General features: G+C 39.3%; 1 pseudogene; it reads right to left on the bottom strand.

The window, feature by feature from the left end:
• Window positions 1–24034, bottom strand: part of LOC149119372 (nuclear receptor subfamily 2 group C member 2 pseudogene) — a 44271-nt pseudogene extending 20237 nt beyond the window's left edge.
• Window positions 24035–24534: the final 500 nt, after the last annotated feature.

Below are 24534 nucleotides of genomic sequence, written 5' to 3'. Positions count from 1 at the left end.
TGCACATGACACTGTGCACACACATGTTTCTTAGAATTGATTTTTTTTCTAAGCATGAGATGGTTTATAACATACTAGATTTTATTTTTAATATTTAGGACACTTGCCCTTATAACACCAAGTCATATAAATTTGTTATGTACAATTTTTCACTATGAAAAATTTAATTTTCTGTAATGTTACAAATATATTTTAAATGGAGATCAATCATTGGAGAAGCAGCAAGCCAGATCCTCACAATGTGATGCACATCTGATAAACACATGAAATGCAGGCTAATGGATGAATTACTAAATAGCTACAGTGATTACATTCTTAGAAGATTATATATTTAGAATTGGCCATTCTGTTTTATTTTGAGTTTTGAACCTCTTTTTTTCCTAGTGAAATGCAGGTACACATAGGAGATTCTTGATTTTCCAGATATTTGAATTCTAGAATGAATGTTTGTTACAAGTAGTGTTTGAGAAAAAATTAGATTTGTTTTATTTTTTAACTTTTATTTAGTAAATATAATTTTCCAGTTTATGGATTACAATGGCTTTTCCCCCCCATAACTTCCCTCCCACCCGCACCCCTCCCATCTCCCACTCCCTCTCCCATTCCATTCACATCAAGATTCATTTTCAATTATCTTTATATACAGAAGACCAATTTAGTATATATTAAGTAAAGATTTCATCAGTTTGCACCCACACAGAACATAAAGTGTAAAATACTGTTTGAGTACTAATTATAGCATTAATTTACATTGGATGACACATTAAGGACAGAGATCCCACATGAGGATTAAATACTCAGTGACTCCTGTTCTTGACTTAACAATTTGACACTCTTGTATATGGCGTCAGAAATCTCCCTAAATGTTATCATAAATTTTTTGAAATCCATATCTTGAATTTCTTCCATCTCATCACCTTCATAATCTTGGCTTGGGATGTCTTTTTCATTTGGGGGTGTCATAATGTCTTCCTTGTTCTTGTTTCCTCAGTTTCTGCGTTTGTTGCTTGGTATTGTGGAGATATTCTTTGGATTCTTCTTCCCTCACTGTGGTGTTTTTTTTTCTCTTTATACTATGACTGTATTAAGTGGACTGTCTGCTTTTGATGGAGCCTTAGAGGCTTGAGATGGGTGTGGCCAGAGAGCTCTGTTTGGTTCCTCAGGGTTAAGGGTGTGCCAAAGGTGACATTCCCAGGTTAGGTGGGGTAAATCTCTCTCTCTCTCTCTCTCTCTCTCTCTTTGATTCAGAAGGGAAGTAATTCTGCACAGTTGAGCAGAACTGAAGGTAGTCAGCTTCCAATCTCTGGCTCCTGTGGGTATGACATTCACCTGCTCTTTTGCAAGGACCACACAGAGAATCTGTTCTGCCCTCATTGTGGGCTCAAATTCTCCTGCAGTCTCACTGGGTTGCCAAGGCTACTGAATTGCAGCGTCTTTAGAGAGTACTCACGTGAACTCCATGAGTTCTCTCACCCACCGTCTCTTTTTTCACAGTCTCAGTTCATTAGCTCCACACATTCACTAGGTCCTACTCTCCTGTTATTTCACCCCCGCCTCCCAGAGTCAGGTTTTTTTGCTTGGCTGTGGGTGGGCAGAGCCCTAAGGTCATGCAGCTTATACGTATGATCAAAATGGTGCCTGCTCTTTGTCTTGCTCGCCTTTGAGAGGTGAGCGGAGAGAGAGAAACTTGTATTGGTACTGCTCCCCCTTTTTTTTCCCCTCTCCTCTAGTTAGCCTGGTGAACTTTCCCCCACAGCGCTTCAAGCCTCGTTCCCTCTAGGCTCCTCCTTCTGCTTTCCTGCCAGTGTCATGGGCTATTGAGGTTCGGCTCACCTTGTGTTCCAGTGCTGGTGCGTAGATTCCACCACTGTTGTCCTGAGCCATGGGCTCCCACTCCCTCCACGCAGGTCCACCATGAATCACTAGTTCTGGAATAGTTTCCTCTGCTGTTTCTTCCCCAACTCTTCCTTGAACCTGCAGTATCTCCACTTTTATTAAACTGTCTCTTCCCGGACTATAAGTGTGCTCCCTTCCTATTCCGCCATCTTGCCCTGTTTTTCTCCTATGGATTACATTTAGTACTATATTAGTTACCAAAGATCAGAGAGACCCTATGACATTTACCTTTTTGTGACTGGCTTATTTCACTAAGTATAATGGTTTCCAGTTGCATCCATTTTATTGCAAATGAAAGGATTTAATTTTTACCACTGTGTGGTATTCCAAAGTGTATATATACCATAATTTCTTTATCCAGTCCTTAGTTGATGGACATCTGTGTCGATTCCAAATTTTAGCTATTGTAAATTGAGCTGAGGTGAACCTGCAGATACCTATCACTCTTTCATATGCTAGTTTCATTTCTTTTGGATGACTTCAAGGAGTGGGATGGCTGGGTTATATGGTAGGTCTATATTCAGCCTTCTGAGATATTTCCATATTGTCTTCCACAGTTGCTGTGCAAGTTTACAATCCCTTCAACAGTGGGATCCTCCTCCCCACATCCTCGCCAGCATTTGTTGTTTATTGATTTCTGTATGAGGACCATTCTAATGGGGTGAGGTGAAACCTCATTGTGGTTTTGATTTGCATTTTCCTAATGGACATTGGGGAAATGCTACAAGATACTGACATAGGGAAAGACTTCTTGGCAAAGAGTCCATAAGCGCAGGCAATCAAAGCCAAAATTAACAAGTGGGGTTACATCAAACTGAGAATCTTTTGCACTGCAAAAGAAACACTCAGCAATGTGAAGAGGCAACCAATATAATAGGAGAATTTATTTGCAAACTATGAAACTGACAAAGGATTGAATTCCAGAATTTATAAATAGGTAAAGTAACTAATCATACACAAAACAAACGACTTAGTCAAGAAATGGGCAACAGACCTGACCAGATATTTTTCAGGAGAGGAAGTTCAACTGGCCAAAAGACACATGAAAAAAAAAAAATGCTCAGGATCACTAGTCATCAGGGAAATGAAAATCAAAACCATAACTATTAAGTTTGACAAGTTGTCAGTTGAGTCATTAGGATACCACCTGCTCACATGATATCTTTACTCTTAATTTTATGTGAAAACACAAGCATTACTTGCATTAAAACAGATTTGTACAAACCTAACCATTTTAATCAGGTATATAATGCAAGCAGTATAAATTACTGGACCTGTTAAGAAAAATGGGTTGTACCAAAACAATTTAGCTTCAAATGTTAATGCATTAATTATCCCCAAATACTAAAATTGATATTGTATAAATTTGAACGTGTGAGTTCCTTTATATTAGTTCTAGCAAAAGTTCAAAATATGTGGGTATATAAGAATGCAATCTTTGATTTAAATTGTGATCGATACATGAAAACACCTCTTTGGAGATCCTTGAAATCTATATTGAGTGTAATTAATGTTACACAAACCTTATTTTGCACAAAAGTATGCTAAGTGCTAATGCCCAGATAAGTAAAGTGAGTTGTTCAAAGTCATGCAGGTAATTTGTAGCAGTGAAAATTATATGAAGAATCTGGTATCCTGAAATGTAGGCCATCATTCTATCAATATAGTACTCCTTCTTGAGTTCAAGGTTATAATTTGTGGGAAATTAATGTTGGAAAATAAATACTTGCTTTTTTGTTATGGTGCAAAATTTCTTTGCATACTTATTCATGAGTTGCATGAATTTTTTCAACATATTTTTGAGTATGTTTGCTATTTATTTGAAATATATATATATATAACAAGTAACTACATCTATTTCCCAGATGAATTTTAGAAACTATTACATATATATGCTTAAAATTATTTGCTGACTTACTTGGCAATATGAAAAAGCAATGCATATTTGAAAACCTTGAAGGGTACAATGTCACTTGCATTTTAAGATATAATGCTATATTTTAGGTCGCTTAATGTTTTGAGTAATGATTTTTAAATAATAAGGATTTTTCTTTTTTGGTAATCATTATGTTTTCATTTAAAACAGTATATTAAATAAGAACTCTCAAGGGAATAATTTCATAATAAATCCTAACACATTAATATATTTTAAGGTGAGAAAATAGGATTTCTTTGAAATCTCATAGAATGATAGTGAAAATTGAAGATATCTACAGTGTTTCATGATTTTGTTTAAAAATTTGTCAAATTGATAATTTTTAGTTAAGTTTTTAGTTTTTAACAGATTCAATAGGTTTATAGATACAAGTTGAAGAAATAATGTATACCCATCCTTATTCATTGCCACCCTCTTTCCTTCCTTGTCTTTTTAGTTTTTGAGATAACATTTTAAATTTACATTATGATAAAAAAACTTAATACTTCAGGGAATTAGTTTAACAAGTATAAAGCAAAAAAAAAAAAAACACACCTAGTTTAATAAGAATACAGACAATGGCCATAAACCATATTTGAATAAGAATAGAAAAGATTAAATGATAAAATCACAGTTTTAACTTCTTTACTAAAAGACTCAGAGAAAGTTATTATTTAACAAATGTCAGTGTGAAAACGGATGTAAAAAGTGGATTTTTGTGTAATAAAATGGAACTTCTCTCAAGCTTTCTTGACAATCTCACAGAAAAACTTTTTAATAAATTTAAATGAAGTTTCCCCCTCCTTGTAAATTTTAGAAATCATCTACACTGTTTATACTTAATATTATTATATATTAAAAATAATGGGATGTTTTCTAGAAAGTTACACAGAAAGGTCAGGTGATGGAACTGAGGCCCCTCGTCCCACATGAGAAGAATGGAAGAAGCGAGGGCCCATAAATGACAGCTCCTCACCTGCATGAGCCCCACACATAGCCCAGGCTTCTCTGTAGTGGCCACCTGGTCCCAACTGCACAATCAGGGGAGACACAAGGCTGTGCTACACAGCTGCCCAGGGATGGCTCTGGGCCCAGAAGTCTCTGCCAGCAGCGAAAGGGCAGAACACCGAGGATCCCAGGTGCAAGTCCAGGCCCCAACTTGTCAGTCAAAAGAGACCCAGGGAAGTGCTGTGCCACCTGTGAGATGGGGCCAAGCATTGCACAGACAGCTCTGGGAGCCTGCATCCTGCCTTAGCTCCACCTTCCCCCATTCTAGACCCCAGCCCCACACACTCACCATTTCCCAGTGTCCTAAGTGTGTGGTTTCCTGTGCTGAAAGAGGGTCAGAGATCAGTGGACACTGGGACAGCTTTCGGAGTCTCCCAGTAGCAAAGCCCCCTCCTTGGATCCTTTCTCCCTATAGGAACTGGACTACTATGGTGTCAAGATCCTGTGTAGTTATGCAGTATTTATACCACTGGGCCTGATTAGACAGCTTGCATAGCCATCAGCACGCATGAAACAAAAGACACAAGGAATCAGCATCCTAGATAGCAGTTACATAATTGTAGGCCTCTCCAGATGGGAGAAGTAACAGGGAGGGCTGCGTTTGTGTTGCAAACTGCCTCCCCTAGGGATCCACCCTCCCTGCAGGGGGAGGGCCTTTCACCACTGGATCATGCCACCTGCCTCCCCATGGGTTTTCCTGCACCTGTCCTACCTAGAAGTTGTAGTAACCTGCTTAAGATGAGCTAAAGTCTAATGGTGTTTATTGGCTTCTGGGCCTTTTCGTTTTCTTCATATTTCTGACTCATTTCTCTGTTGGGTCATTTGAAATTTTTTTTTATTCTTTTTCTATTTTTTTATTTATTCTTTTTTTTAACTTTTATTTAATGAATATAAATTTCCAAAGTACGATTTATGCATTACAATGGCTTCCCCCACATACCGTCCCTCCCACCCACTACCCTCCCTTTCCACTCCCTCTCCCCTTCCAGAGGTTAAATAATCATTTTGTTGTAGATACTTGTTTTCTAGTCTGCCTCTTGTTCTTAAATATGATAGTTGTTTCTTGCTGGTACTGAGTAATTAGCAGATTTTATACATTAATCTTCCCAGTAATCTTGTTAAATTTATCAGTTGTATTTTAGATTTTCTGAATTATCTCTGTATTAAAGTGTCATCCTAGATATATAATATATATGATCTATATAAACAATATATTCCTTCAAAATTTATCTTTACCCCATATATATATATATATATGTGTGTGTGTGTATATATATATATATACATATATATATATACATATATATATTACAGGCAGAGTGGATAGTGAGAGAGAGAGACAGAGAGAAAGGTCTTCCTTTGTCGTTGGTTCACCCTCCAATGGCTGCCGTGGCCGGCGTGCTGCGGCCGGCGCACCACGCTGATCCGATGGCAGGAGCCAGGAGCCAGGTGCTTATCCTGGTCTCCCATGGGGTGCAGGGCCCAAGCACTTGGGCCATCCTCCACTGCACTCCCTGGCCACAGCAGAGAGCTGGCCTGGAAGAGGGGCAACCGGGACAGAATCCGGCACCCCGACCGGGACTAGAACCCGGTGTGCCGGCGCCGCTAGGCAGAGGATTAGCCTAGTGAGCCGCGGCGCCGGCCATTTACCCCTTATATTTTCTTTTTGCTTATTTACAGGACTACTCCTCCACTATGAAGTTGAAAAAAAATAGTGTTGGCATCTTATTCTAGGCTTTCTTCCAAAGAAAAAGTTTTCAAAGCTTAAGTGTGTTATTTGTTTTAGGTTCCTTTTGATCTTGATCAGATTGAGGACATTAATTTTTGTTTGTTTTGACTGATAGCAAGTTTTTTCAAATAGAAACTTAATTCTATTATATGTGTTTAAACATTCACTCAAAATGATCATGTGATTTTCTTTTTGTATTTTTCACCTAATTGGGAATCTTCCAACTCTTGCATTTTTTATTTTCTCTTGCTTGTAATTGATCTATGGCTTTCATACATGATTTAATTTATTATAATAACACTTTGCTTATGATATTCATATTTCTGTTTATAAAAAGGATGCTTTTAAAAATTCTTTCAAATCCTGATGCACTTGCATCATCATCAGTGTGATATTGGTTTTCCAAGAGAAATTTAAAACATATCCTCTGCTTATTTCCAGTTTACATAGATCTGGGAAACATAAGTTTGTTCTTTCTTCCTTAAAAGTTTGGAGTATGTCTACAAAGATGGACCTGAAATTTTGATTATGCAGTTTTTCCTTCATTGGTTGGCTGGAGTTTTGAAATGTCATTCAACTTACTTGATTTATATATGACTTTTTCTATTTTATGTTATATATGTGTTTTGGGAATTTGATTTTCAAAATATGGTGGATTTTGATCTCCCTACTCAGAATTTTGCTCTTAAGATTTCACAGATTTCTCTTAGTATCTTGGTAAAGGCTGCAGAAGAATGATCCTGTTTTAGTTCCTGAAACTGGTTATTTGTGTGACTTTTCTCTCTGTTTTCTTAATAGCTTTTACTAATGTTTTATTAACTTAACATTTTTTAAATCATTATATCCTTGTTTATTTGCTTGTGGTAGTTTTTTTTTTTTTGCAGCTTTTCACAAGGTTTGCTGTTATCTTCTTGCTTTAATTAAATACTTTCATTTTTTCTTTATAATTCTTAATAAGCTGTAATGATTGATTTCATTGTTTCACTCTAACATAATCATTGAAGGCTGTAAATTATTTTTTTACTATGGTTTACTGCATTCTCTTTATTCCCTCATGTTTTTCCAACCCCTGTATGTACAAGTCCTATGTTTCTCCCAGTGTCTCCAATCCCATGTACCTGAAGCAATTGCAGTCTACATGTCTTAATTTCTGTACCTTAAACCTATATGTTCTGGTTGATACATTAGTGCTTCAACTATCTGAGATCCATTATTTATGCTTACCTGCCCAGGTAATCACAGTATGTCAACTACCCCTTTCATGGATGCAGAATGGCTGTGGTGCTGAAGAGAGCACCACAATAGAGCAGTGTCTCCAATAATTTCAATAAAGCAAGTAAAATTTCCCAGATATCCTAAGGTAGGCATTTACTTATGTACTGCTGACTACATGCAATTGTTCATTTCTACATTAATCTTTTGAAATAAATGCTGCTATGATTGTTGATTTTCTTTTCTTTATGGTGCTGCCTGTTAATTGCTGACATGTGTTAATACAAATGAGATTCATATATTTTATCTTCCTACCAATTCACTCCACATTCTGGTGTGACCTGAATGGTAAAATTCTACCACCATAGAGTATATCTGAAGAATGTGGTACAGATAATATCATTTTAACTCAAAATAATTAACATTTTTAAAATGATCTTGAGAGGCCGGCGCTGTGGCTCACTAGGCTAATCCTCTGCCTTGTGGCACCGGCACACCAGGTTCTAGTCCCGGTCGGGGCACCGGATTCTGTCCCGATTGCCCCTCTTCCAGGCCAGCTCTCTGCTGTGGCCCGGGAGTGCATTGGAGGATGGCCCAAGTGCTTGGGCCCTGCACCCCATGGGAGACCAGGATATGTATCTGGCTCCTGCCTTTGGATCAGTGCGGTGCACCGGCCACAGCGCACTGGCCACAGTGGCCATTGGAGGGTGAACCAATGGCAAAGGAAGACCTTTCTTTCTGTCTCTCTCTCTCACTGTCCACTCTGCCTGTCAAAAAAAAAATGATCTTGAGAAAAAAATAGAACTCTGTAACTCAATTTTCAATAAGGAAGCAAGGAAATGAATATTCCAACTGAGGAAGCAAACCACACATTTAATTGTATTAATGAGAGAGAGAACAATATGGGTGTATAATGAAAGGATAAAAGTTGTTCTTACTTACTGGACATTATGTTTAGTGATGCATTAAGCCTGTGATTATAGAGTGCACTAAAATTACATTTTTGCAAAAATTTAAAAAATAAAGAAAACAAAAGGGAGGAGTTGAGCAGGGGAAAAGAGGGTTGGAATTAGGCTTATGTTCTTAGAATTATGCATGAAAATACAAGAAATCTGTTCTCCTTATATTATTAAAATTTAAACAAATGCATTTTTAAAAAGCTAATTGACTTTAATAAAAATGAAGGGGGATGGTGTTTGTGGTTTACTGGTTAAAGTGGCCACCTGCAGTGCCGGCATCCCACATGGGCACCAGTTCAATTCCTGGCTGCTCCACTTCTGATCTAGCTCTCTGCTGTGGCCTGGTAAAATAGTAGAGGATGGCCAAAGTTCTTGGGCCTGTGCACCCATGTAGGAGACACAGAAGAAGTGCCTGGCTCCTGGTTTCATGTTGGTGAATCCTCAGCCATTATAGCCAACTGGGGAATGAACCAATGGATAGAAGACCTCTCTCTCTCTCTCTTTCTTTCTGTCTCTCTCTCTCTTTCTCTCTCACTCTCTCTCATTCTGTCTTCATCTCCTTCTTTCTGTGTAACTCTTTCAAATAAATGAATCAATCTTTAAGCAATGACAATGAATTCTATTATTAAAAATTGGTGAGAAATAGATTTAAGGAATTCTAACTTAAAACATATGCAAGGTGATCAGTATGTAGTTGGTGCTTTTGGTTCCTTTGAAGAAATTCTTAGAAATGAAATTACTTTGTCAAAAGGTGTGATAAGTCTAATTCTTCATCACACAGGAAATATTGTCCTTAAAAGTCATGGTTCTTCATCTCTGGGATTTGAGGAAAGGTAAATTAGTAATTAATTATTTTGGGAGCAGTGATCTTACTTTTCTTTTGATTAAGAACCACTGTTCGGCTGGTGCCATGGCTCACTAGGCTAATCCTCCACCTGTGGCACCGGCACTCCAGGTTCTAGTCCCTGTGGGGGCAACAGATTCTGTCCCGGTTGCTCCTCTTCCAGTCCAGCTCTCTGCTGTGGCCCAGGAAGGAAGTGGAGGATGGCCCAAGTGCTTGGGTCCTGCACCCCATGAGAGACCAAGAGAAAGCACCTGGCTCCTGCCTTCAGATCGGTGCAGCACACCGGCTGTAGCGGCCATTTGGAGGGTGAAGCAACGGAAGGAAGACCTTTTTCTCTGTCTCTCTTTCTCACTGTCTAACTCTGCCTGTCAAAAAAAAAAAAAAAGAAAAAAGAACCACTGTTTGAGCATTAGTAATAGCCACAGCTGACAAGGGAAATTTTTCTTTTCAGAGATTGTTACAAAGATGATGTGAAAGGATAGAGTTATAAGTGAAGTACTTTAAAGCCTAAGCATATATGTACTACACCATAGTAAGAATAATTAATTGCTCAGATAGTTAATTGGTTTATGGAAGTGAAACTTTACACAGCATCAAAGTAACCTCACACACTTGGTTACAAGGGAGGAATAACAATAATGATACGGTATTGGCAGCAGTTTGTCATCATTACTTTGGTTAATTAGAGAAGCTTTTATATGTCATTTGAATAAAGTAGTAAGATTTAGAAGGAAGGATGGAACCCTTGGTTAAATTTGAATTTCAGTTAAACAACATCAATTTTAGTTTGAGAGGCCATCACTGTGGCAGAGGAGGTTATGCCACCATCTGCAGTGTGAACAAGTGTGTGGAAGATTATCCCTTTTTCTCTCCCTCTCCCTCTCCTTTTCTCTTTCTTCCTCTCCCTTTCCCTTCCACCCTCTCTCCTCTGGGTCTCCTCTGTAATTCTGGCTTTCAAATAAATAAATAAATAAATATTTAAAAAGATAAAATTAGCTTGAACATATTCCAGGCAGTTTTAGAGTGCCCTGTATTTTATCTGGCAGAACCACTTTTATAGCAATGTAATGTGTAATACTACAATGCATATACACATTGTCTTCCAGTCAACATGTTACACATCAAATAAATACTTAGCTTTAAATTTGTATTCCTGAAGGATTTTCAGAGCATAGAATAAAAATATTTAAGGACAATCTAAAAGAACTGAGACAAAAAGATGATGATGAGGTAGAGTTTTAGGCAACTGGCCTTTATTTCCATTAGGTCAATGAAATGTTAAAGGGAATGTGTAAGACTAAATGAAAGAAATGGGCCAAGAACATATCCAGTCATTTGCACTGCTTTGTTACTTGGACATGTCTGACATGTGGAAGAACTAAATTAGATAGAAACACATTGATGAAAAATAAGTATTCATCAAGGCCGGTGCTGTGGCACAGTGGGTTAATGCCCTGGCCTGATGTGCCAGCATCCCATATGGGTGCTGGTTTGAGACCTGGCTGCTCCACTTCCAATACAGCTCTCTGCTATGGCCTGGGAAAGAAGATGGCCCAAGTCCTTGGTCCCTGCACCCACATGGGAGACTTGGAGGAAGCTTCTGGCTCCTGGCTTCAGATCGGCACAGCTCCGGTCATTGCAGCCAGTTGGGGAGTGAACCATCAGATGGAAGACCTCTCTCTCTCTGCCTCTCCTCTTTCTGTGTAACTCTGGCTTTCAAATAAAATAAATAAATCTTAAAAAAAGAACAAGACGTATTCATGAAAGCAGGTAACTGTGACACACAGGAAGTTCTCATATAAGAAAATTGTAATACTGTATTTTCATGATGAGATCTGGGATTATATAAGTATTAAAATTGATTGATATAAAATATGTACTATGAAAAGACTATGCATGGATTTAATGTTTCTGCACAAAATACTTACTTTTAATTCCATTTTCCAAAATTGTCTCAGTATGCCCTTGTGTATATATGCTAAGCAATCTCATATCAACCAGTGTTGTTTTTGTATAACCCAGTATGTTTTAACTTACTTGTTCTAAGGTTTTAAATTATTACTAAAAAGAAATATTGCATCACATATGCGGTTGTTAAATTCTGAACATTGTTTTTAAATATTTATTTATTATATACATTAACATTTTAGCAATATGCCATATACTAATGAACTTTTTCAGTTTCTATAAGTGTTTCAGATTATTAGAACTATGCCAATTAATTGGAAGCATCCGTAAATATTCCTCAAAATATTGCAGGCATATGGGGACCAATTCAGTTCCCAGGTGATCCTCTTATGATCTAGCTCCTTGCTAATGGCCTAGGAAAATAGCAGAAGATGTTTCAAGTGCTTGAGCTCCTGCCACCCACGTGGAAGACCAACAAAATTCTCCTACCTTTGGACAGGCCTGCTGCTACTTGGGGAGTGAACCAATAGATGGAAGATATTCACTCACTCTCTCTCTCTCACTCTCAACTCTGCTTTTCAAATAAATAAAAATAAATATTTAAAAGGAAATTTGAAAATCTGGCCCACTCTTGCAGCCACCTCAAAATGGCATGAATTATTTCATGGGATAAAACAGAAGTCATTGAAATTATGGATCATCTTGAAATCCAGGGAAACCAAAAACCCCTAGCAAAAGTGAAATGTTAATCCAGTAGAGAAATTTTGTTGGATGACTTAAGAAAAGCTGAAATCAGGGAGGATGGGTTAAGGGTTGCTTGTTTAGTTGAAGGTTCATTGATGCTGGTGTGACCTAGGAAGACAAAGCTCACAAAAGTCAATAGCACATGCTTCTGTTTTGGAGCAGAGAGCTACAATGAGGAAGGCGCATTGGAAATGGGATTACATGTCAAAGGGATTACATAAATAATACTGGTGTCTGCAAATATTTAATAGAATTAAAAAGGAGAGAATGATCCTACATGGGAAGCAGGATACACAGCAGACTCATAGAATGGCAAAATCCCTCAACAGCACTCTGGCCTCAGAATCAGCCCTTAAGGCATCCAGAGAGTTTCACAGGCATGGAAAGCCAAAACACTCTGGAAAAAAAAGAAGACCTAAATGAAAGATCTCTGTGAGTGAGATCCCAGTGGAAAGAACGGGCCATCAAAGAAGGAGGTACCTTTCTCTGAAGGGAGGAGAGAACTTCTACTTTGAATATGGCTTGTCTAAATAAGATTGGAGTTTGTGAACTCAGGAGGCTTCCATGGCCTTGGCAGCTCATTACAAGAGCCTCAGGTAATTACTGACATCATAAATATGAGTGCCAATTGTTAAGTAAACAGCAGGAGTCACTGTGCACCTGCTCCCCATGTAGGGCCTCTGCCCTCAGTGTGTTGTACTTTGTGTGTCTGTGTGGGTGCAATCTGTTGAAGTTTAAAAGATATGTAGTTGCAAAGGAATAATCTGTGGGGAAGAAGAATTTTCCTGGGAAAATGTTTTTAACTTGATTAATTCTGTAAGGCTGTCAGTTTTCCATGAGGACATTTCCATTGCTTAAATCCCAGCACAAGCCTCTCTCCCATTCATGACTTATTCAACTTTCAGTACTCACTATTATAGTTCTCATTTAAAAATAATGGTAAAAGCAATGGACTAAATGAATTCTTTTTGAAAATATAATCAATTCGGAAAATGGTTTATAAGGCAAAAAAATCTCTAAGCATGATAGCATAATGAATTTTCATTATGCAAGAACAATTAATCACTGTGTAACAGATTGTCAGCAAAACAAAATGCTTCAAATGTAAGCAGGAGTGTCAATTTGTAAAGTCAACAACAGGAGTCACTGTGCACTTACTCCTCATGTAGGATCTCTGTCCTTAATGTGCTGTACATTGAGACTTAATGCTATAACGAGTACTCAAACAGTATATTTCACTTTGTGTTTCTATGGGGGTGCAAATTGTTGAAATCTTTACTTAATGTATACTAAACTGATCTTCTGTAAAAAAAAAAAAGAAAAGAAAAAATTATCAATTCCCAACTTGACTCTCACTGGGATTAAACATGACAATAGGTCTGATCTGATTTCATCATCATTTAAAAAATCATCTATTATTTTTCACTTTATGTTTCTGTTTGGGAGCAAACTGTTGAAATCTTTACTTAATGTATGCTAAACTGATCTTCTGTATATAAAAGAGAATCAAAAATGAATCTTGATGTGAATGGAAGGGGAGAGGGAGTGGGAAAGGGGAGGGTTGTGGTTGTAATCCATAAGCCATACTTTGGAAATTTATATTCATTAAATAAAAGTTTTTAAAAAATGTAAATAGTTACAAAATATTGTCTGTAAAGGTCAGGGAATTTTCTCTCTATGAAATAGGTTTTAATGATGAGGATTATAATGGAGAATATCATAAAACCAACAAATGTGAGATAAATCAACACTAATACTTTCTGTATTAACAAAATATATTTCCTATTCATTAAAACAGAATTTTTTGTGAATGTCCATAAAGAAAAAGATATAAAGGGATTCCAGTTAAAATATCTCAAGGGCTGAGATTGTGGTACAGTGGATTAAGCTGCCACCTACAATGCTGGCATCCCATATGAGAGCTCATGTGGGTGCCTGCTCGCTTGCTCGCTCTTCTTCTAATCCACCTCTCTATAATGCTCCTCTGACAGTAGCAGAGGATGGACCAAGTATTTTGGCCCCCAAGGAGACTTGGATGGTGTTCATGGCTCCTGGCTTTAGCCTTTCTCAATCCCCAGCCATTGTGGACATTTGGGGCAATAAACCAGAGAATGGAAAATCTTTGGTCATCTTTTGTAATGCTAGGCAAGTTGTGACAAATTCTTTAAATTTCTGTTTATTATGGAATATCTTTATTTCACCTTCATTTATAAAAGAGAGCTTTGCTGGGTGCATTATTCTTGGTTGACAGTTTTACCTCTTAACACTTTGCATATATCTTCCCATTCTCTCCTAGCCTTTGGTGTTTCTTATCAAAATTCAGCTATGAATCTGTGCGGGTCAGCCGCATCAGTCAAATGGAACCTGAGGAAGGGAGAGGGACCTAAAAGAGAGGCAAGCGATCAGAGAGAATGGAGCCAAGACAACAAGGCTGATCAAAGCTCATTTATTCCAATGTCTGGGTGGTATTTTTACATAACAAGCACAAAGAAGCACAAAAAAGCACAAAGACGCACAAAAGATAACAACATACATAAGCAACTTATTGGGGCCTCTGGTGGCACAGATAATTTTAACAGAGTGTTCTTTTTCTTTTTCTTTTTCTTTTTTGACAGGTAGAATGGATAGTGAGAGAGAGAGAGAGACATAGAGAAAGGTCTTCCTTTTCCATTGCTTCACCCGCCAGTGGCCACTGAGGCCAGCACGCTGCGGCCGGCACACCGTGCTTATCCAAAGCCAGGACCACAGCAGAGAGCTGGACTGGAAGAGGGGCAACTGGGACAGAATCCAGCACCCCGCCGGCACTGTGGCTCAATGGGCTAATCCTCCACCTGTGGCGCCACCACACTGGGTTCCAGTCCTGGCCGGGGCACCAGACTCTGTCCTGGTTGCCCCTCTTCCAGGCCAGCTCACTGCTATGGCCCAGGAGTGCAGTGAAGGATGGCCCAAGTGCTTGGGCCCTGCATCCACATGGGAGACCAGGAGAAGCACCTGGCTCCTGCCTTCAGATCAGCGCAATGCACCGGCCACGACGGCCATTGGAGGGTGAACCAATGGCAAAAAGGAAGACCTTTCTCTCTGTCTCTCACTCTCTCTCCCTGTCCACTCTGCCTGTCAAAAATAAATAAATAAAAGAATCCAGCTCCCCAACCGAGACTAGAACCTGGTGTGTCAGTGCCACAGGCAGAGGATTAGCCTATTGAGCCGTGGTGCCGGCCAACAGAGCGTTCTTGATTATCATCCTCCTTCAGTATGGGAGTATGTGACTTTCTTATCCCAAGAACTCCACAAGCCAAGATTGGCCTTGATTGTCCAAAGGCTGCCTACATGAATCTAATTTGAAATCCTCAGAAGGCAATCTGGAGTTTCTATCATGTGCATTTTATTTTTTTTTTACTTTATTTAATGAATATCAATTTCCAAAGTACAGAATATGGATTACAATGGCTTCCCCCAATAATGTCCCTCCCACCCGCAACCCTCCCCTTTCCCACTCCCTCTCCCCTTCCATTCACATCAAGATTCATTTCCAATTGTCTTTATATACAGAAGATCAGTTTAGCATATATTAAGTAAAGATTTCAACAGTTTGCTCCCACACAGAAACATAAAGTGAAAAATACTGTTTGAGTACTAGTTATAGCATTAGATCTCAATGTACAGCACACTAAGGACAAAGATCCTACATGAGGAGTAAGTGCACAGTGACAACTGTTGTTGACTTAACAAATTGACACTCTTGTTTATGGCCTCAGTAATCACCCTAGGCTCTTGTCATGAGCTGCCAAGGCTATGGAAGCCCCCTGAGTTCACTGACTCTGATCATATGTACACAAGGCCATGGTCAAAGTGGAAGTTCTCTCCTCCCTTCAGAGAAAGGTACCTCCTTCTTTGATGACCCGTTCTTTCCACTGGGATCTCACTCACAGAGATCTTTCATTTAGGTTTTTTTTTTTTTCCCCCAGAGTGTCTTGGCTTTCCACGCCTGAAATACTCTCATGGGCATTTCAGCCAGATCCGCATGCCTTAAGGGCTGATTCTGAGGCCAGAGTGCTGTTAGGACATTTGCCATTCTATGGGTCTGCTGTGCATCTCACTTCCCATGTTGGATCATTCTCTCCCTTTTTGATTCTATCAGCTAGTATTTGCAGACACTATTCTTGTTTATGTGATCCCTTTGGTTCTTAGTCCTATCATTATGATCAATTGTGAACAGAAATTGATCACTGGGACTAGTGAGATGGCATTGGTACATGCCACCTTGATGGGATTGAATTGGAATCCCCTGGTATGTTTCTAACTCTACCGTTTGAGGTAAGTCAGCTTGAGCATGTCCCGAATTGCACATCTCTTCCCTCTCTTATTACCACTCTTATATTTAACAGCGATCACTTTTCAGTTAAGTTTCAGCACTTAAGAATTGTGTATTGATTACAGTATTCAACCAAAAGTATTAAGTAGAACAAACAAAATACTAAGAGGGATAACATATTAAGCTGCTCATCAACAGTCAGGGTGAGGGCTGATCAAGTCACCGTTTCTCATAGTGTTCATTTCACTTTAACAGGTTTCCTTTTTTGTGCTCAGTTAGTTGTCACCTATCAAGGAGAACAAGTGGTATTTGTCCCTTTGGGGTTGGCTTATTTCACTCAACATAATGTTTTCCAAATTCCTAACAGGGATCACTTTTCAGTTATAATTTAAATACCTAAGAATAATTGTGTGTTAATTACAGAGTTCAACCAATGGTACTAGAACACAAAAAAATACTAAAATGGATAAAGTATTACATTGTACATCAACCGTCAGGACAAGAGCTGATCAAGTCACTGTTTCTCATAGTGTCCATTTCACTTCAACAAGTTTCCCCTTTGGTGCTCAGTTAGTTGTTGCCGATCATGTGCATTTTAGAATCTTTTCTTTATATTTCTCTGTAGAGAATTTTAGTACAATGTGTCATGAAGATCTTTTCTTATCATGGCTATTAAGAGCTTTATGTGCTTAATGTACTTGAATGTTCCTCTCTTTCCCAAAATTAGGGAAGTTTTCTGTAATTATTTCACTAAAAAAGCTTTCTTGGGCCAGTGCTGTGGTACAGTGGGTGAAACTGCCACCTGCAGTGCCAGCATCCCATATGGGCACCAGTTCGAGTCCCAGCTGTTCCACTTCTGATCTGGCTCCCTGTTATGTCTTCGAAAGGCAGTGGAGGATTGCCCAAATGCTTGGGACCCTGCTCCTATATGGGAGATCTGGAAGAGGCTCCTGGATTTGGATCAGCACAGCTCTGGCCATTGCAGCCAACCAGGGAGTGAACCAGTGCATGGAAGACCTCCCTTTCTCTTTCTGTCTCTCTTTCTCTCTCTCTTTCTCTGCCTCTCCTTGTATCTCTGTGTAACTCTTTCAAATAAATAAATAAATATTTTAAAAAGGCCTTCTAAATCCATTCTCTCTTTCCATGCCTTCAGGAATTCCTAAGATCTGTATGTTGGGTCATTTGATAGTATCCCATAAATCTCCAACACTGTTTTTTATTTTTCAAATTTCTTTTCTTCTTTTGTCTTACTATAAAATTTCCATTGAATTGTCTTGTGACTTGTATATTCTTTCTTCTACCTCACCAAATCTGTAGCTAAAGTTTCCCACCACATTTTTAATTTGATCTATTGATTTTTTCATTTCTAATGTTGCATTTTGATTTCTCTTATAATCTCAATTTTATGAGAAAATAGTCATTCTTTCATATTATGTATGGATTTCTTTAATTCATGGATTTGCTTCTAAAACTACTTCTAAGTAATCCTATGTTCAATTTTTTTTAATTCCATTTCTGCCATTTCTTCAATATCTTCATCTTTATATTCTGGGATTGAGTTGCTGTACTCTGCAGTCTCCATCTTGAGGATATAGGATATTATACTATCAAAGCATTGCAAATGGGATCAGTAAAAAAAATATTCTTCTGTTATGTTGGATCCCATGAACCTGGATGCTGGCAGGCAGACAGGAATCTGGGCCAATTGGTAGGTGTGTTCCAAGTAGGTTTTCTGAATATAACCCTGCGACTCCATCTGTGCCTTTTCCTGAAATTTTTTGGCTTGTTCAGTCAAACGTGGATGCTCAGGACTAAAGAGAACTATAACTTTAAGGTATGTATACTCATAGCTGCCTATATCCAGCTTTGCCATGTGGTTACAGAACTCCTACAGCTTCCAGATGTGCTCCATGACCTGTTTTATCTAGTAGATGGAGAGTGTGTCTTCCTGGATGCTGTTATGCAGGTGGTTTATAATGGCAGCCAGAATGGTGGAGAGTGTTGGGAAGCAAGACATCAACAGCACTGACAACTTGGAGGCTCTTGTCTAACATGGCCAAAAGACCCTTGAGGAAGGGAAGAGGGGGCTGCACACAGTGAACTCTGTCCTAGTTTCACAGAACACTGCATGGAGCAATAGGGAATTTGGCTGTATGAGAAGCGCACAACATCCTCCTTTCTCAATATTGTGGGTGATTTCATGTCTGTTTCCTCTCTGACGACCTAAGTCCTTACTGTAGTTATAGTTTTGTGGAAAACAAAGCCTCCCTGTCAAACCTCTCATACCAGACTCCATATTTCTTGTTTGAAAAAAAAAATGGCTGATCTAAAGAAGATAGTCCCAGAGTCTTCACTCAGTGCCTTCGATCATTTTTCTACAGTATTTCAGACTCACTGGGTTGCTGCTTGAGAAAATAAGCAGCATAAGTTTTGCTCAATGTGGGGCTGGCACAGTTTGCATTTGCTATCTTTTCATCATCTGTAGTGCACTGACAACCCCTGCTGCTCACTGCAGCTGTAGTCCTTGCCTTAGTCTTTCCTGCTTCTGATTGGGACAGAGGACTCATCCTGGCACACAACACTTTCAGAGAGGAGAGAAATTCACCATGGCAGTTTGGGTAAATAGGGGTAATTGGTCCCATAAATACAGGTAGTCATGGGAAATTCAGCCACTGTGGAAAGAAGGCATTTCATAGCTATGAGAAAGCGTATGCTAAAGACAAGAGGAGTAAAGTGTTCACATAGTTTCAATGCCTTTCGTAAATTACTATTCTAAGGGCCACCACCAAACATATAGCTTCTTCCTTTACAGTGGACTTCAGATACCACCACATGGGTTGAGCAATGGCCCCTGAATGAGAACTAAAGGCTTTTCAACATTTGGTTGAGGAACCAATTAAAATTGGGACCTCAGAGCTCTTAATAAAGTCATGAATAAGATGGGCACTTGAAGCCTGCACTCCTAGCTCCTCCTGCTATCCCTGCTCATTACCATATCATTATTTTGGAACTAAAAGATTGCTTTTGCTCTATTCCTCCCCATCCTAAAGACAAAGAGCGATTCACCTTTCCAGTGTAACAGTTAAATAATAGTATCCCTACACCCTGATATCAGTGGACAGTCCTCCCCATGGGAATGAAAAATAGTCTTAATATATGCCAGTATTATGTTAATAAGGCTACACAACCTTTCCTTTGCCTATATCCCACAGTTTTCATTATATGGATTATATATTGGTAGGACATCCAGATGAGGATTATTTAGACAAAGCCTTTTGTGACCTTCAGGGCATGCTGTATAAACAGACTACATAGCACCAGAATTAGTACAAAAGTAGAAACCTTTACAATATTTGGGAACAATAATTACTGACACAGCCATAAGATCTATAAAACCTCATTTGGAGTTAAAGAAAACTTTAAGGTTAAATGAGCTAGAAAAGCCCTAGGACATATTAATTGGTGTGGACCATATTTTTCCATTACTACTGCTCAAATGAGTCCTTTATTTCAATTATTGGAGGGAGATTCCACTTTAATTCAATAGGAATGGCTACTCTTCATGCTCAGGAAGTACTTCAATTGATAAAGTTTTGGATAAAATGGAACTACATAGATAAAATCCAAGAAAAGGAAATACAATTACTTATAGTCCCTACCAAAAAAACAACCTTTGCGAATAATAAGCCAAAAGTCAGAAGCAGGCATAGAGTATACCCATCTCTCTCATGTACTTCCTAACTTCATCACACCTTATTTAACTATGACTATGACTCTTAATAAGGAAGGCAGAAAAGTGTCAAGCTATTGCTGGGGTAGAGTATCATACCCTCTTACTACATTTAAATAAACAAGAAGTAGAATATCTACATGAAAATGATCCCATAGGGCAAGCTACTCTACAACATTTTCTGGGAAAAATAAACTCCCACTACCCATCTAGGAAGATGCTCACTCACCTTACTTGTAAGACCCATGTTATGCCTCAAATGCTGAGTAGATATGCTGTTCCCCAGGCTGATACCCTATGTACAAATGGTAGTTCTACAGAGACAGCCACAATGACTTGTTATAAATCAAATCAAAAACTTTCTGTCCACAAGACTTGGCATAATATTCAGGGATCAGCACAAATTTTGGAATTAGTGGGTATTCACAATGACTTACAAATGACTTCCCAAGAGGTCAATGTCCTTACTGACCCTTTACAATCCTTATAAACTTCCTATATTAAACCAAAGAATACACCATTTGCAACTATTTTTTTACCTCTCTACAAAAATTTTTTATCACATAATAAGCCTTTTTACATCTTCCATATCAGAGTCCATTCTGGAATTCCTGGACAGCTAGCTGAATAAATGAGGCTACAGACAAACTTACTAGGATAAATATCCAATATTTAGAACAAGAAAAACTCAATCATCTGTTGCTACATCAAGATCCAACTATGCTAAATCAACAGTTTCTACAATTTACTACTCAGCAATCAAAATGTATTGTCTTAGCCAGCGCCGCGGCTCACTAGGCTAATCCTCCGCCTAGCGGCGCCGGCACACCAGGTTCTAGTCCCGGTCGGGGCGCCGGATTCTGTCCCGGTTGCCCCTCTTCCAGGCCAGCTCTCTGCTGTGGCCAGGGAGTGCAGTGGAGGATGGCCCAGGTGCTTGGGCACTGCACCCCATGGGAGACCAGGAAAAGCACCTGGCTCCTGGCTCCTGCCATCGGATCAGCGCGGTGCGCCGGCCACAGCACGCCAGCCGCGGCGGCCATTGGAGGGTGAACCAACAGCAAAGGAAGACCTTTCTCTCTGTCTCTCTCTCTCACTGTCCACTCTGCCTGTCAAAAAAATAAATTAATTAATTAATTAAAAAAAATGTATTGTCTTGTCTTGCAACCAATACTCTCCATTCTAGCCATTAGGTCTATAAATGTCTGCCAACCCTAGAAGATTTTAAAAAAATGCTGTTTGGCAAATGGATGTTACACATTTTCTGGAATTTGGAAAATTAAAATATGTCCATATAACTATAGATACTTATTCTAATGCCTTAATGGCCTCCACTTTGACAGGAGAAACAGCCACACACATGCAATAAGTTGTTGTATTAAATATTTCTTATTTTTAGGCATTAATTTTCAGATTAAAACAGACAATGGCCCAGAATATTCAGGTCAATGGTTTCAGGACTTCTGCAGGCAGTGAAAAATTCAACATGTCACGGGCATTCCCTATAACAGTATAATTCAAGCTATCGTGGAGCACCATCATCAGAGATTAAAGGCACACATATAAAAAAATCACAAGGGGGGAGCCCACTCTCAACATGCATTATTATCAAAAGCCTTACTAACTATTTTTTTTACCTTAAATAACAAACAAGAAGCTCCTATTATGACTCATTTGACCCCATTAGCCTCTTGAACTCCGTTACCTCAGGTACAGTGGAAGGATCTCTAAAGTAATCAATGGTGTGGTCCTAGCCCATTACTAACCTGTGGCAGAGGATATGCTTGTGTCTTTCCAAAAAATGAACCCAGATCACAATGGATCCCTCTCCTACACATCCAATCACACCATACAACAGGGGACAAAGAGGCTACACATCCCCAAAACACTGAGGGAGATCAAAAGTGGGCCAGGACATGGAGAGTTCTGAAAGCACTTGTGGAACAAGCCAATAACTTAGGAAGAAGAGAAAGACAGGACATTTCCAAGCCTGAAAATTTATTAATCTTTTAGCGACACCTACGGTTAGCAATGTAAATGTTCAAGGAGTACATCGGGCTTCTGTTCCTTACCCACCTGGTATGCATGTGCTAGAATGGTATCAGGCAGCTCCATATTGGTGTGTAAATGATACAAAGTTATATCCAGGATCTGCATAATGGGATCATGACCCTAAAATAGAACATAAATCTCCTAAGGGAAGTGACAGAGGGACTTGTTAATTATGTTCAATTGGATTGTGACAAAAATTGGAGAGATATATATGTGTCACTACAGCACAATGGAATAGCTCAATGTATAATCTGTCCATGATTAATCAGTACATCTCTGGATGGTGGAGTGTTCAAAATATGCAAGGGATTGTAAATTTGACAAAATGTAATTAAGAATTGGCTAAAATTCATGTGGATGCTATCAATGAATCAGTGTTCACAAACCTGATTATAATTTTACTAAAGGCTTACATCAGATAAGTCTGGGGACTCTTACTTTATAGGGTGCTACCATAAATGTTCTTTGTATATTTCTTAAAATAATTTGGTGACTACTCGCTAATATTCATAAATCCCTGATGTTCACTGTGTATTATTTATGAAATAAAAACAGTGGAGAAAATGTTAGGGAACAAGACAGCCACAGTATTGACAGGTTTGAGGCTCTGTGTCTGCATGTGGCCAACAGACCCTTGAGGAAGTGAAGAGGGCAGTCCTGCCCAAGTGCCTGAAAGGCTTGGACTGAACTGGCCCAGTGCATGGAGAGGAAGAACAGGAAGGACACAGACTTGCAGATGTACTGCACATTGAGGTGCTTCGGCATCAGGCTGGGCATTGTCAGCTTAAACATGAAGTGTGTGTCTGAAAGGAGAGGGCCTTCAACCTCAATGGCAGGTGCTTACTGGTCTTGTCTGGTGACATGGATGCTCCCTCCTCCACTGGTGTCCATCTGTTTGATCAGGCTTGGTGGCCAGGAGCTGTCTGTGGTATTAAGTGCTTTAGCTAAGGTATCAAATGCCCTGCAATCTCACTTGCAGACTGGCCCTCTAGCTGGATTTCTGAAGTGTAACCATTGTTCAAGGATTCACTTAGGTTGACAAGGAGGTCACTACGTTTGCCAGTGTGCCTAAGCTCCCTGGCTTGTTTCTGCCTTGGAGTAAAGAGAATTGTGCCATCCTGGGCTGCTAGACATTCACAAGCATCCCTGCACCTTCTATGTCTTGTGGATATCAGAGGACTTCTCAGGTCCTTCTGGATATAGATTTTCTCAGGTGAAGCAGCACAATTGCTCAGTTTCTCCCACTGCTATCAAAGGACATCTGTTTACTCTGTACAGATTCTATTTTAATGCTCATAGCCAAGCATTTTTTCAGCTGGCAAAACTGACAGTGATTGTAGTGATGTTTGCTGATGATGAAGTCTTGGTTGCTCTAGAAATTTTTTTTTGCATGGTCCTTTTAAAGAAACCTTTGCAACCTTCACAACTGACAGCCACATAGTGATGGCCAGAGGCTTTGTCACCACAGACTGTACAGTACGCCACCACCTGGAGCTGCTGTAGGTCCATCCTGCCCAGAAATTGCTCCACAGAAGCAGAACCCATGACGACCTGGATCCTGCCAGGAACCAGGTTGGTGTAATGATCTGAAAGCACAGGGAGAGGCTGGCCATCCCTTAGAGATTCTGGTAGAGAGGTCTTTGTAGGTGGTAATTCAACCACTTGTGGGTCCTCATTCTGTAATGAACCAGCCCCTCCATATTTGTAGCCAAGGAGAAGCAAGATCATTCGAGAACCTCAGGATTTGGCACCAAAGTGGCCTGGAAGCAGGTCTCATGTTGGTGGTGGGCAACCCCCAAAGAGGAGGGCAGGGCACAGTGAGACTGGGCCCCCTGAGTAGGTAGATGGCAAGAGCCTGGGGGTGCCACAGGGGTTGTGGGGAAGGAAGAAACTGTTATTGTTTTTGTCAGTGAAAGGTCAGAGTTCTTGACCCCATTGCTGTAGCCACTGCAGCCTGGGCACTGGGAGGAGGAGCACGAATGTTCTTCTTTTTCTCTGTGACAACCATGACACACAGTTTTTCTAAAATACATATTTTCCATGATTTCTAATCATATCATCTCAGATTCATTATGCAGATATAGTATGACTTTTTTCCCAGTATTAAAACATTCTTTGTGTAGCATGGTAACCTGAATTCATGAGTTAATGGTATTTATTTTTATTAGACAATGAAGTCCTATCCCATTTAATTAGCAATGCTTACTTCAACTTTCCCACATAACAGG

The sequence above is a fragment of the Oryctolagus cuniculus genome, chromosome Y (assembly GCF_051225735.1).
Source record: "Oryctolagus cuniculus isolate XC-2025 breed Fujian yellow rabbit chromosome Y, ASM5122573v1, whole genome shotgun sequence".
Taxonomy (NCBI): Eukaryota; Metazoa; Chordata; class Mammalia; order Lagomorpha; family Leporidae; genus Oryctolagus; species Oryctolagus cuniculus.
Note: the sequence above shows the minus strand (reverse complement) of the source record. Positions and strands in the feature narration are given on the sequence as shown.